The sequence below is a fragment of the Cnephaeus nilssonii genome (genome assembly GCF_951640355.1).
Source record: "Cnephaeus nilssonii genome assembly, chromosome: 19".
NCBI lineage: Eukaryota > Metazoa > Chordata > Mammalia > Chiroptera > Vespertilionidae > Cnephaeus > Cnephaeus nilssonii.
This window is the reverse complement of record NC_137090.1, coordinates 13812257-13826325: the sequence shown is the minus strand read 5'-3', so window position 1 is coordinate 13826325 and position 14069 is coordinate 13812257. Positions and strand designations below refer to the sequence as shown.

At 48.4% G+C, this 14069-nt stretch overlaps 1 protein-coding gene across 1 annotated transcript in view; it reads right to left on the bottom strand.

The window, feature by feature from the left end:
* MAP3K14 (mitogen-activated protein kinase kinase kinase 14) overlaps positions 1 to 11816 on the bottom strand; it is a 43254-nt gene extending 31438 nt beyond the window's left edge. Inside the window, exon 1 of the mRNA XM_079799199.1 lies at positions 11714 to 11816. The gene's annotated coding sequence lies outside the window, so the exon portion shown is untranslated. The remainder of the gene's footprint in view (positions 1 to 11713) is intronic.
* Positions 11817 to 14069: the final 2253 nt, after the last annotated feature.

The following is a 14069-nucleotide window of genomic DNA, read 5'->3' as shown; positions in this document are numbered from 1 at the left end:
ATGGATGGATGGATAAATAAATGATAAAGGAATCACAAAATGATCTTGGGATCAGAGGGCCCTAGAAGTAATTTATTCCAATATATCACTTAATAATTCTGAGGGAAGGTCATCCAGCTATGTAACAGGTTGGCCTTGGAATCAAAAGATCTCATTCTTGCCTGGCTGGCATGGCTCAGTGGTTGAGCATCTACCTATGAATGAGGAGGTCATGGTCCAATTCCCAGTCAGGCCATATGCCCAGGTTGTGGGCTCGATCCCCAGTGTGGGGTATGCAGGAGGCAGGTGATCAATGATTCTCTATCATCACTGATGTTTCTATCTCTCTCCCTCTCCCTTCCTCTCTGAAATCAATAAAAACATATTAAACAAACATTCAAATCTTAGCCTCTTAGCACTCTGGTGTGTGACCATGGGCAGGTCACTAATCTGATAGTCAACTATCTCACCTGTTAGGGATCTGAAACCTACATAAAAGGATTTTAGGGATAATTAAGTGTAAGAAACACTGTTTATATGCCCAATACAGTGCCTGGCACATAGCAGGTGCCCTGTGAACAGCAGAACCTCCAGTGAGATGGAAGCTGTTATAAGATGAGCAGTCCTTTCCATGACTGCCAGTGCCAGTTCTTCGAAAGTCCTTGCCTATGCAAAGCTGAAACCCACCTCCCACAGCTTCCAGCCAGCTGCCCTAGTGTCAGAGGAAGATCTGGAACAAACACGATCAAAGGCAGAGGGGAGAATCCCAAGAGCAGAGGGACAGAAGTGGTCAGGAAGAAAAGGGCAACCCATGAAGGAGAATGTTCTTTGAAGAGCATCTGCACACGCCATCCCGCTTCTCTCTCTGCTGGCAGTGCCTCAGCTCTAATGGGCTGAGGAATGACTGGCCAGTGCATGAACCAGGACCCAGAATTCCTTGGCAGCTAGAACTGAAATTAATTGTTTTGTGGACATCTTGGGTGTTTTCAACCATCTGCTGCTATGTGTATACACAATTACATGCTGGTTGTCAATAATAATAAAAATAATAATGACAGCTATTATTGGTTGTTATGAATTAGGTAATACATGCATTATTTTTCTTATTTTTTAAAATCCTCACTGGAGGATATGTTTATTGATTTTACAGAGAGAGAGAGAGAGAGAGAGAGAGAGAGAGAGAGAGAGAGAGAGAGAGAGACATTGATGTGAGAGAAACATTGATTGGTTGCCTCCTGTATGCACCCAAACTGGGATTGAGCCTGCAACCTAGGTATGTGCCCTGATTGGGAATCAAATCCATAACCTTTTGGTGTACAGGACGACGCTCCAATCAACTGAGCTACCCGGCCAGGGCAGCGTTATTTCTTGCATCCTCAAAATAACTCGGAGGGCATGGCACTAATATTACTCCCTTTTTACAGAGGAAAAATCTGAGGCTCAGTAGGTCAAGTAATATGTCCAAGGCCACACTGCAAGGAAATGCTAGAAGCAGGATTTGCACAAGGGACTCTTTTATGTCAACCACCATACTCTCAGCCACGACACTGTATCCAATTTCAAATTACCAAAGTTTTAAAAATTGGGACCCAAATGCAGAAGCTGCCATAAGCCAAAGGTTCATTAGTGAGAAACCCAGGAGGAAGCATCTCGATTAGGAAGCATAAACGCAGCCAGCCTATGTTCTGGGAAAAGCAACATTAGAATGGGGAGCAAAGCCTCCAGGCTGGACATGCGGCAGGCCTGTGTTCCATGCTCTGGCTGTCCAGCACAGCTGGCCCATACCAGGGACCAATTCTATGACAAACTTCAAATTTGCCTTTCATGTTATAAAACCTGGTTCCAGGCTTTTTGAGCCTTTTTTGTTTGTTTGTTTGTTTTTGGTTTTTATAGCAAAACCTTGTGTATCTTTGCTATCTTCATAAATGTGGCCAGTACTTTGTCTCCAGGCCCCTGACTTGGGCACTGTATATGCTTGAAAAGGAACGTGTGACAATAGCATTTTCAATTTAACTTTCAAATCCTTTGTATGGGGAGAGCCAATGGCATATAGAAAAGTTGCCATCGGGGCATCATTGACACACAGACACAATTATGCAATTGGTATGCAGGAGGAAGGGGGAGAAAGTAGTATTGAGGAAAAAACTCAACCACACACATACTTCAATTTATACAATAAGCAACAAGGAATTTTTAACCTTTTGCACTCGGATGTCGAGTGTGACTCGACACTGTTAGCATTGGTAGCAGCTCGAGAAAAAAGCAAGCGAGTGCAAAGGGTTAATGTATGTTATATAAAAATATTAAGTGTCACTGAAATTGGAAGGTTGGGTATTTTGTGTAACTGAGTATTCTGGGCTGCAGTATATATTGGTCGGTCAATAATGACCAATTTCCAAAGATTAAAGTGCCATAACTGCCCTAAGCATGACATAAAGTCAGGCAAGACACAACCAGCTTTCTTTGATGAGTCAAAATGCACTTCTGGATCTTGCCAGCCTGAGGTCATCATTACAAGCAATGTTTGGTTGTGAAAAGCTGCTCTCCTTATGTAACCTTCTGGACTGGATTCTGAGCAGGAGCAGTTCCCTGGGCTACGGTCAATCCACTGTAATAAACCACTCCCCTCCTCTCTCGGTTTGTAACTCTGGATTTCCCAGGTGGGACTGGCTGAAAGCAGGGTCTACCTGTATTCAAAGAAGATGGAGAAACACAGGCCCAGCCTTCCTGTAAGGGAGGAGGCTTTTAAGTTCATTGTAGTCACCGGTGACTGGTTCTGAAATTGAGGAACTAGTTTGAGGAACTGCAGAACAAACCCAAAAAAAAACAACCCACCCCAAACACTGGCTTTCCACAGAAAGCATGGAGGCACACGGGGCAGCTCTGCCCTTTGGCAGTGGAACCCTGACCATGGCCTTGTTTCAGATGCTGCCCAGCACACCCTGTGACAGACTGGCCTTGAATGACCAGCTTGAGGATGTGAGCAGTAGGCGTGCATTTGACACGTCCCTTTACAACAGAGGTTCACATTCTTGTCTCCCCCAGAAGGGAGAAAGGGCTTGGGACCTGTGGTATGACGGAATATTCACAGAGGATCGCAGACCAATTCCTTGTAAAGGAGGGGAACCATGAAACAGCCCGTGGTTCTCTCATCCTCTCTCGGGCCAGCAGGGCCTAGGAGTGTGGATTCTGGTCTTGTACTTTCACTCCATAACAAATACTTAGCCAGGGGCTACCGTGCTCTAGGTACTGTGCTGATCAGAGAGATGCGACGGTGTCCAGGACAGACAAAGTCCTTGCCTCCACGGAGCTTGCACCCTCGTAATGCTGGAAAGGCCTTCCTGGAGTGCTGAACCCAGTTACTAAGAAGCACTGTTGCCCGGCCAGCATGGCTCAGTGATTGAGCATTGACCTATGAACCAGGAGGTCACGGTTTGATTCCCGGTCAGGGCACATACCGGGTTGCAGGCTCGATCCCCAGCGTGGGGTGTGCAAGAGGCAGCCGATCGATGAGTCTCTCTCATCATTGATATTTCTCTCTCTCTCTCCTCTCTTCCTTCCTGAAATCAATAGAAATCTATATTTTTAAGGAGAAGCACTGCCATGGATCAGGCCACAGACCATTTGCCTATGGATCTGTCTCAGAGTGGCACCAAGCACATGGGATTTGCTAGTCTGGTCACTGCCCTCTCAAAACCAGCCTGGAAGGCCAGGATAAGTCTGCCATGTCTTTAATAGTTGGCTACTCATTGTCTACGTGCCTACACCTCTGCAAATGACTCCTTTCCCCCAGAGTGCTGAAGTTTCCAGATTGTTCTCAAGCTCTTATTCCAAGCTAAACAAGCAGTACAAAGCCCCAAGATGAAAGAAATGCTGAGAGCGTTCCTGCCCAGACACCTGCAGAATGGGGAGGGGTGCTCTTCCCCTCTGAGGAGCTCTGTGTGTGAGTTAGAGCTGGGTCAGGCTGGCAAAGGAGGGCCATGGCACGTGGTGCCTCCCTCGCTCCTCTCCAGCTCCCACAGTCGTGGTTCATGATTCAGCACCTGTAATGTGTCTGCTTCCATGTCCACTTTCCTCTCCATGGCCAGCTCCTTGGGGGCAGGACCTCAGTTGTCCTCATTTTTATATTCTAGCACCTAGCAGAGCCTGCCACATTTGATACGCTTGACAAGTGTTAACCGAAGGAAAGAATGACTGACACACTGAGGAATAAATGAGTGCTGTGGGCTCTGAGAGCCTGAGATCTAAGTATCCAGTCCGTCCAAGCACCCGGAGAGCTGGAGGGGATGAAGCCAGCTCCCTGTACAAGGTATCGGCATGATGTATTGTGACTGCACCCCAGCAAGAAGGTATCATGCAAGCTGGCTCCTGAGCCACCCTTGTCACCCCCTTGTCTAAATGCCGACCTAGAGACCCAGTTATTTCCACTTCCTTGAGAAATGACCCTTCTGAACTGAACAATATCCATCTGGGCTTGGATTTGGGTATACATGCTAGCTAGGAGGTGATACACAAATCTTTGCCTTTGACATTTATCTCTAAGGCTATTTCTACTGCTCAAAGTTCAGCATTTACCACCAGGACTGTTGAGCATGGTCTCAAGGACACTGATTCATCCAACTAACTTCCTGGGTCAAATGAATCTATTTCTAATCTTCATTAGCAATAACATCCCCATTGGAGGCTGGCGAAGCTCTCCTTTCTTCCCAAGCCTCGCAGCTGGCCCTGGTATTGACCAGTAGACTGATTCTGGCCCAGTGAGAGAAAATGTCAATGTCAGCAGGTGGGTGGGTGGTGGACCTAGGATACAACAGCTCTTTGTACTTGCAGGGGCCACCATCCAGTTATGACATCATGCTTTGCCCACAGGAAGAGCCTCTTCACTGAGAGGAGCTGGATGGATCCAGAAGGATGACGTTAACTATTCTGGCTCTTCTAGCCACCTGCATGCCACTAGCAACATGTCTCTTCTTCACAGGACAAAGATAGGGCAAAGATAAGAGATTCTTGGTGCCCAGTGGGTTTGTGCCCTTACAATCATTCATGGTAACTGAACGCCCACTTTAGGTAAGATACTGCTTGGCGAGGTAGGCAAGTGCCCTACAGGTGTAGGCAACCTTTGAGACTTCCTGGTAACCCTGCCCAGAATTGTATTTTCTTATCAACCTTGACCTTCTTTTGGTTACATGAACTTCATGGTACAAGAGAGTGTCAATGAAATAGCTTTCTGTTTACTTTTCCTTAGACCCAGAGCAGCTGCGGCTCTGGCTCCACCCTTCCCAGGTCTGCCAGAGCTTGCAGAAAGGCTGAGGGTGATGGGGTTGGGGTGGGGGAACAAAGCTGGAACAAAATACAATTCCTGCCTCAGGAGTAGTTCCTTTGTTCAGTGGCAGCCAGCACGGTGTAAAGAGCCTGGACTTTAGTCAGTTTCAGTCATTAACTAGCTGTGTGGCTTTGGGCAACTCGCTCAACTCCCTTCCATTTACTCTTTTGTAAAAAAAAAAAAAAAGGAGCGAGCAATGGTAATGATCATTTCCAGCCCATAATTCTTTTCTTTTTTAAACCTCACCTGAGGATATTTTTCCATTGTTTTTTGTTTGTTTGTTTGTTTGTTTTTTAGAGAGAGTGGAAGAGAGAGGGAAAGACAAGAGAGAAATATCGATGTGAGAGAAACACACCGTTTGGCTGCCTCCTGCACGAGCCCTGACCAGGGCCCAGCCGGGGAAGAACCTGCAACCAAGGTAGGTGCCCTTGACTGGAATCAAACCCGGGCCCCTTGAGTCCACAGGCTGCTGCTTTATCCACTGAGCCAAACCAGCTAGGGCTCCAGTCTGTAATTCTAATAGCACTTTCTTGACAGAGCAGTTAAGGCCACTTAGCCATGCCCACCCAAAGTGACTGCTGGTTAGCCCAGATTGATGGCGTGTGCACCAGGGGCTGAGAAAAGCTTGTGACCACTTGCAAGGTAATACTAGTTCTTTCCCTGTGGTTTCAATAAAGTCAAGGCCATCTTGTGGGTGACCCTAGACATTGGTTACAGACATCCCTGACCATCAGCAGTCAAGCTCAACAACGACTGCACAGATCTACAACAGAGTCTGAACAAACTCTTTGACTGAATGGACACCTAGTCATAGATTTAGTGGTAAGAGGGTCATCAGAAGCCATAGCAGCCAGACATGTGCGGAAGGGCTAGCTCAGGAGTTCCTCTGCTGCTTCTCTCTGAGTTCACACAGTGGCTCTAGAAGTGTAGACAGACAACCTAGGTGGTGGCAGGCTTGGAATTCCAGTTGCCGGAAATGCAGGATTCAATCTAGCCTTTCCAATCACTGGAACTCATCAGAGCCTCCAACTCAGGTGGTGAAAAGCAAGGCAGGTAGAAAAGGGTTCCCCCAAAGGTCTTCACACCAAAGAACGGGTTATATCTCTCTGCTCTTTGCCAAGGGGTTTCCCAGCTCCACGGAGCCAAAGCTCCCCTCCTGCTTCTTTGCTGACGGTCACTGGAAGCTGGCCATTTTTTCCCCTCAAGGTGGCCGGACTCACTGCTGATCTGACTCTGTTCCCTATTCACATGTCCTCGTGCCAGGGGATCCATCTCTCTTGCAGTCAGCCAGCCCTGGGAGCCTCTCTTTGCTTCTGTATCCCTACCTCCAAAACCCTTGGGCTGAAATGAACCTGATCGTTGGCCGAGGGCTTCTCCACACGGGCCAGTCAAGACTTCCTCTGCAACTGTGATGGGTGGATCAATCGCCTGTCACCTACACCCCTGCACGGGTGACTCACCTTCCAGAGAAAGTGCTTTGCTCACCTAAGTAAAGCTGCCTGGAAAATGACGAAGGGGCCTATCAAATGCACTCTGTGGGGCCAACCAGCTACTGAGCTGGGTCCAGACACACTCCACCTCTCACCTCCAGCCTGAAGTCAAGTGTGGAGTTGCCACTCCAGGCCTGCTGGTTTCATTTTCATCTGAACATGATGCTTGACATCCGGTGATCTATTTTTTCTAAAAACTAGGTTCACTTTAGAAATGACTCTTTGGCCATCGAGACAGCTTCCCCAGGAGAAAACAAATTGTTATTTAAAGGGAACAGCAGCCTGGTGGGAGCCTATATTTTTGTTTTGTGTTAAAAAGAGGGGAAAAAGAATTTAGAATGTAATGTGAAACTTTTTTCCCCCTTTGGGTGATTTAAAGGGAACTCTGCAAGTCTGTGACTACAGACCTAGGGCCCTCAGACATTATATGCCAGGCACTGAGTTTGCCTGAGGTCACACAGATAGTAGCATATATATTTATAAGAGGAAGGAAGGGTGAGCCGGGGGGTGCATGTAGTGGTGGGAACCCTACCCCACAGAACCAAAATTTTCCTCCTAGTCCCCTGAACAAAGAGGAACAAGTCCTGCCCTGCTGGCATGGCTCAGTCAGTAGTTGAGCGTCGACCAATGAACCAGGGGGTCACGGTCCAATTCCTGCTCAAGGCACATGCCTGGGTTGTGGGCTCAATCCCCAGTGTGGGGTGTGCAGGAGGCAGCCGATCAATGATTCTCTCTCATCACTGAGAGAAAAATGACTTTTCTCTCTCTTTCCCTTCCTCTCTGAGATCAATTAATATATATATATTTTATATGTATATAAAATATATATTTTATATATAAATATATTTTATATATAAATAAAAAATATATATATTATGAAAGAGGAACAAATCCTTGCTGACTTATCTTCTACACAGTATTTTCCTTTTTCACCTCCAGAGTTAAGGTTGGGACCCACTCCACCACATGGAAGACACAGAAAGCCCTAGAAAGGCCCAGCTGGTGCCTCTTGCTCAGAGTCCTGGGAGGGCGAAGGGTACCCATGGTTTAGAATCACCAACTCTGACCAGGGAGAGCCTGGGCCTTTTAGGCTCATTGGGAGGGTGGTGAGGGCATGGTTTAGTGTAAGGCAGGGGCAACTTGACAGCTAGAACCTCCTGACAAGAAATGTCACCCTGGAGGTCTTACTGAGAAAATGACTCGGCCCTGTCAGGCAGTCTGACCCGTCCTGACATCATCTTACAGAAAACAGGTCTAGTCAATGTGGTAATTGGCAACTACTGCTCCTGCTATTACTACTGCTCTATCACCAACAACATTTACAGCCAAACAATACCATTTACAGCTGTCGTATTCGGTGACTTATTATATGCCAGGCACTGAGTTTGCCTGAGGTCACACAGATAGTAGCAGACCTGGATCTGACCCAGGTCTGTCTGACCTGACAGCCTAAACCCCTCCATTTGACACAGAGACACCATGGATTTGCTATATCGCTCTGGATATATCACTTCACCACTCTGCCTTAATTTCTGCGTCTGTAAAATGGGGCTGAGCATAGGATATGCTATTCATCTGTCAGTCTTTTAATAATAATTATTATGAATAATTGATATTGATTAATAATTGTTAATGACATATTAATATTAATACTTTTTAATATATACAGCTAGATAAATAAAGAAGCTACCCTGGTTTAGTTACATTCAGAATTGACGTGGGGGGGGGGGGGCGCGCAGAAACAATTTATCCTTTCATGAGTAAGTTAGTAGAAAGGGCAGTGAACTTAATGTCAAGAAATAAGGGTTTAGATTCTGGGCATGACACTGATTTCCTGAGTAATCTCATCCACTTTATTTCTCATGAGATTTTACTTTCCTGACTTTTGTCCATATCTCTCTTTATAAGAGTATTGTGAGAAAAACACAAAAAAATAGCTACTAAGTACCATTATTCTTGATGCCATATAATTTCAAGGGATTTCTATCAGGAGGAAACGGGAGTAAAGGATATAAAATAGCAAGAAGGGAAGAGAATCACTTAAATTAAAATACAAAGAAGGGCGCACAGGTCACTGAGGAAAAATGACTTTTCTCTGCATTGTCACTCAGGTAGTAAGACAAGCCCACAACTAAGGACCCTTATCCAAACACTGCAATGTCTTGCTCAGCTCAACTGAAATGTTGGATTTGCCCTGCGTGTGGCCTTCCATTTCTAAGCTACTGCTTTCAGCATTTCAGTCAGCATCACCAAGTACATGCAAAGCTTTCACACATGCATCACTTTGAGTGCTCGCCCTCTCCCTTAAAGATGCTCACCCCCACTTTTCCCTTCCTGGGGATCTTGGCGTGCAGAGGCCAGAGGGGCTGGCTGATCTTTAGAGTCCCCCAAATCCACTAACATGGAATTGACCCCCCCTCCCCACTAATTTCACACCATGCCATGAAAAGGGCCCGTAATGTTCACGTTTCCAGTTTAACTGAAATACTAAAATGGGGCAAACAGGAAGCATCAGACACAACTGCGGTAGTGACTTATTAATCACGAAAGCAGAATTTTAGTTGCCTTTTAACCTTTTGCCAGGGGGGGAAAAACAGCGTTGAGAGGATGGAAGCCATTGGTAGAATATGCTGCCTAGATGTGTTATCAAGCCGACTTTTACTTTTAATTTAGGACTGAATTTGGTTTTAAGATTTCTTCACTCTCCACCTAGAAAGAACATCCATAAGTCAACCAGCATGAGTCTGTCAGCTCTTGATCACTGCGGGCAGACCTGTTAGGAAAGCTCATGTGCTATCCATTGAGACAGGAAAAAAAATAGGAAATTCAGAGTGACTTCACAGGCCAGAGTGATAAGACACTGTTGAGGGTGCCAACAATGAAGAAAACAACCTGGGAGGGAGCTTTACCTCATTCACATCTCCCCAGATCTCTCAGCAGACCCCGGCCAAGATGAACGATTATCACGCACCAAAAAAGATCACAGCAGTTGCCTGGAGTTGGACAATCTATCAGGACAAGCTTGCTTCTCAGCATTCAATGATATACAAACACTCCAAGAATATCACAAAGAAGTCAGTGTTCAACAGGAGAACCAAAATGAGGAAGCAAACCTCCATCTGTTGAGGGGCAACGGCCAACCAGACATTTTTGTGTAATAGATGAAGGCTCATTTGGCAAGGTCTCTTGTCTGTGGCGCCACTCCCACAAGCTCTAACAGACAATACGAGGGGCAACCCCCCCCCCACTCCGCCCCACTTCAAAACTGCTCCTTATATTCTGAAAACAGAAGATGGCCTAAAGTTTGGCAGCGTATTGCCTGATTTCACAAAAGTGCTAGGACATATACCTGGATACATATTTCTAAAATTAAAGTCAGAGACTGTTCGGTTTATTTTGAGACCTTCTGAGAAGTCACCACGCCCTTCAAAATAAATGAGGATGTCCTAAAGGTGTCTGAGAAATGCAGAGGTCTGGCATCGCTGCACCAAAGGAACTGACTTTGACATCACTTAAAAAACACACCAAGAGTAAATCCAAACACATCAGAAGCAAGACAAGCACCTGTCCACCTGTCCTCTCGCGTTCAGAGCGTAAATACCACACCAAACACTTCTCCCTCCTCTCTGCATCTCCGTCCCAGAATGTGGTCCTGGTCCAGGGTGAAGAGCTGGAGAAGATTCTAGTGTCCTAGGCTTGAGTTCTCACCCCAAGTCCTAGCTACTAGGCTTTAGGCATTTATATACACCCTCCCCGCTCAGGTGCCTTACCTATAAGAGACAATGTTATCTATCTTATCACATGGGTCTAAAGGAAAAAGGAGGTTACAGGTATGAAGATACGAAGTAAAAAACACGTCACTCGTGTTAAGACATTATCTCCTCTAATCTTTCAGAAGGACCATGTTTCTAGTCAAGGGGTTTTCAACATTCTTCCTGGAATAAACTTCAGACTGCTATTTTGCAGTAGGCCCCACCTCTCATCATTTCATTTTACTTGCTTTTGGAGTTCCTAATCAAGTCACTGGTGTTCACTGTCTCTCCATTTACCCAAAACTGAATTCTGTTACCTTTTACTCCATTCATCCTCTTCCCGACCCTCCCCATACTCACTGCCCAGTCCATCCTTGAGGACGGAGAGCAACATTTTAACTTTAATAAGGAAGGTACCGCTTTTTTCCTGAAGTTACCCAGCATCAAGGAGGCTCCTGGCCAGGTACAGGGACTCTCTGTACAAGTGGCCTCTTTCTGCCCAGTGACAGTGGCTGCAGGTTGCCAGGGGCCACAATGGGCTTCCGAGATGGAAATATTATATTTGAGCCGACAGATAACGTCCCCAGGAGTCCGGGGAAGCAGGAGGATGCTGTGAGTGGCCAGCAAGCTCCGCTGAACGCCAAGGGCAGGTTCAGCTCCTTCTCCCCGCCTTGGGTGTGTGATCGAGAACCTCCCAGGGAAGGCCGAAGGGTTTCACTGACAGGGCAGACAGGAGGCAACGCGGATCCGGAGCACTGGTGCACTAGACACCTTCCGCCCAGGCCTAGGCGAGCCCCCACCCTACGGAGCACCCAGGGGACTGGGCAGCAGGGGCCGGCCTGGCGGTGGGGATAGCTGAGCACAGGGGAAGCCGGGTGTGGGGGAAAGGGAAGCAGGGCGCCCGCGCGCGCTTCGGGCGAGCGTGTCGCCTGCGGGGATGCGGGGCGCGCACGGCGTGCGACCGTGGCCCTAGAAGCGTGGTGAGGCGCGCCGACGACGAGACCCCAGGGCCGAGGGCCCGCACGCGAGTGGACTCGTCCGATCGGCCGCGCCGCTGACCCCCACTATGCTAGGGCGGCGGGCCCGACCGCACCCCGGTCCCGGGCTGAGGGGCGACCCATCCCCGGTGCTCCCCGCTCCGAGCCCTGGGACCCTGCCCAGTCACCTACCGGCCGAGCGCCGATCTCCCCAAGCAGCGACTGTCGCGCTCCACACGCCCTCGATCTCCCGCCGCCGGCTGCCTACCGCTGTTCTCGGGGCCCGCGGTCGCCCCGCCCCCGCCTCGGGCCCCACCCCCTGGTCGCCTTCCCGGTCGCCCCCGGGGCCACGCCTCCCCCGGCGGCGGCAAATTTGCCTGGGTTCGCACCTCCTACTCTGGCCGCACCTCGACCCTTGGTCCCGCCCACTCCGCCGAGCTGACCAATGAGATGGCGCGTCTCGGCTAGCCTTTCGTACTGCCTCTAGCAACGATTGGTCGCGAGGGCTCGTTTCCAGAAATGGGCACCATTTCCGGACAATGTTTATAGTGAAGACGTCGGTGGGCGGATGGATTGACAGAAGGCGGAGGCGGCGGGAGTTTGGTCTAACCACACATGCGCTCTCGGCTTCTGGCAGGTTTTTTTTTTTTTCTCTTCACGGGTTGCGTTCTTCGGAAGGTTACGGGAAGTAAGAGTGAATGTGCGCATGCGTGGGCACTCCCAGCCTGGGACTTCGGTTACCTTGGAGACGGCGAGGCGCTCTCCCTACTTGGCCAAGTTCTGCTTTTTCTGCTCGAGGTCTCGAGGGCTGAGGCCGGTCGGGGCGGGCTGTGCGCGTGTGGTGGTGCTGGTTGGAAACATTTTTGTTGAGCACTTACTCTGTTCAGGGCTGTAGAGTTCCCTCGCACTAGTAAGACAGGTTCCAGTTCCTGCCCTCGAAGAGCTTGGGCAGCCAAAGGCCTACCCTGGTCAGACCTGTGTGTTGAAACCCAAGCCCGATGAGAGCGGGTGGATGGCATGGTGCAACCCCATCCCACAGCCAGGGAAGCAACGTGGTGCGAGCGCTGCGCGAAGCATCTCCTTGGTGGGTTTACAGGTTACAGAACCAGGAAGAAGACTATACCATGACCCATGCAAAAAAGGACCAAGGTGTCCACGGTGCTTCTTTCCGAATGCGAGGGTTAGGGGGGGCAAGAGGCATTGAGGGGCGGTATGGATATTTTTTCTTTTCGAATATTTGCTTATCTGTATTTTCATTGATCTTGTATTTTATTTGTAATAAAGGAAAAAAATCCCAAACTTTGAAAGTTTGCAAAATGGAAAAGATATGTCCCTACCTGGGCACCCTACCTACCCCCCATCAGTGGTCCACAGCAGGCAGGTGTGGTCACTGACTCTAATAGGCCCTGTTCAAAGCTGTTTGGGGAATAAGGATCATCTCATCGCTGGCAGTGTTGGAGCAAAGACCTGCTCAAGACCACTTTTCAGACATTCCTTGGTAGTTCAAAGCCTATTTCTGGTGATCTTCACCCAACAGACATCTCCCTTGTTGGGGTGTAGGAAAGACCATTCATTTAGGCAAGGGTCAAAAACTCACAACCTAAGGGCCTTACCAACTCAGTCATGCCATAAATATACTTTGGCTAGCCCAGTGTGTGTGTGTGTGTGTGTGTGTGTGTGTGTGTGTGTTTAAATTTGAATTTGAATTTGAATGCCTTAGGGTAGAGCCTGCAGTTTCTCACAGCCCCTGCCCTGAGGTCTGACACCCAACCGTTTAACCTTATGTCATCTGTCTGGATCCTGAAGCATTCCAGATTGTGGCCCTGATAGAGCCTTGCTTTGGAGCTGAACAGTCTCTGGTGCATCAACTGGCTGTGCCACTGACCAGCTTGCAAGATGGTGGGCAAGAAGAAAGCTGGTAGCTCCTAAAGCTCCTTGGAACCCCTGCGTGTTTTTTTTTTTTTTTTTCATTTTGGTGACTCAGGGAGAGGTGGAGCTTGGCCAGATGGTGCATTACAGGTTGGTATCAGCAAACCTGGGTGCAGAGCTTGCCGCTCTCACCACCTGTTTGCCTCTGGGCATACCACTTCTCAGGAAAGACGTGGGCACAGGCCCAGATCTGCAGATGCTCCCTGGCTCGCCTTTGCATTATCCTTTCATCACCATTCCTTCGTTAGAATACCCAGGGCCCACATACTTTCCTGACACTTCTTTGGGTCCCTGCCTGCCCACATCCACTCTATCATGATTATCTGCCTTTACATCTATCCATTAACACTAATGTGTATTAGTGGGAGAGAGTGAGCACGTTGACTCAAACATGCAGCTCCCAAGAAGGGATTTTCTCAGCAGGCTGCCGAGGAACAAACCACTAGAGACTCGGGAGGAAGGTGATATGGGATAAAAAGGGTCTCAGAATTTCAGCTATTTTTTCTCAGGCCTTGCCAAACCCCACCATGTGTGGGGTGAGGTGAGACACAGCGCTACACCCACTCTGAGTGAGCAACCTTGACATGCTTGCACCTTCTGGATGGAGAGCTTCAGGGCA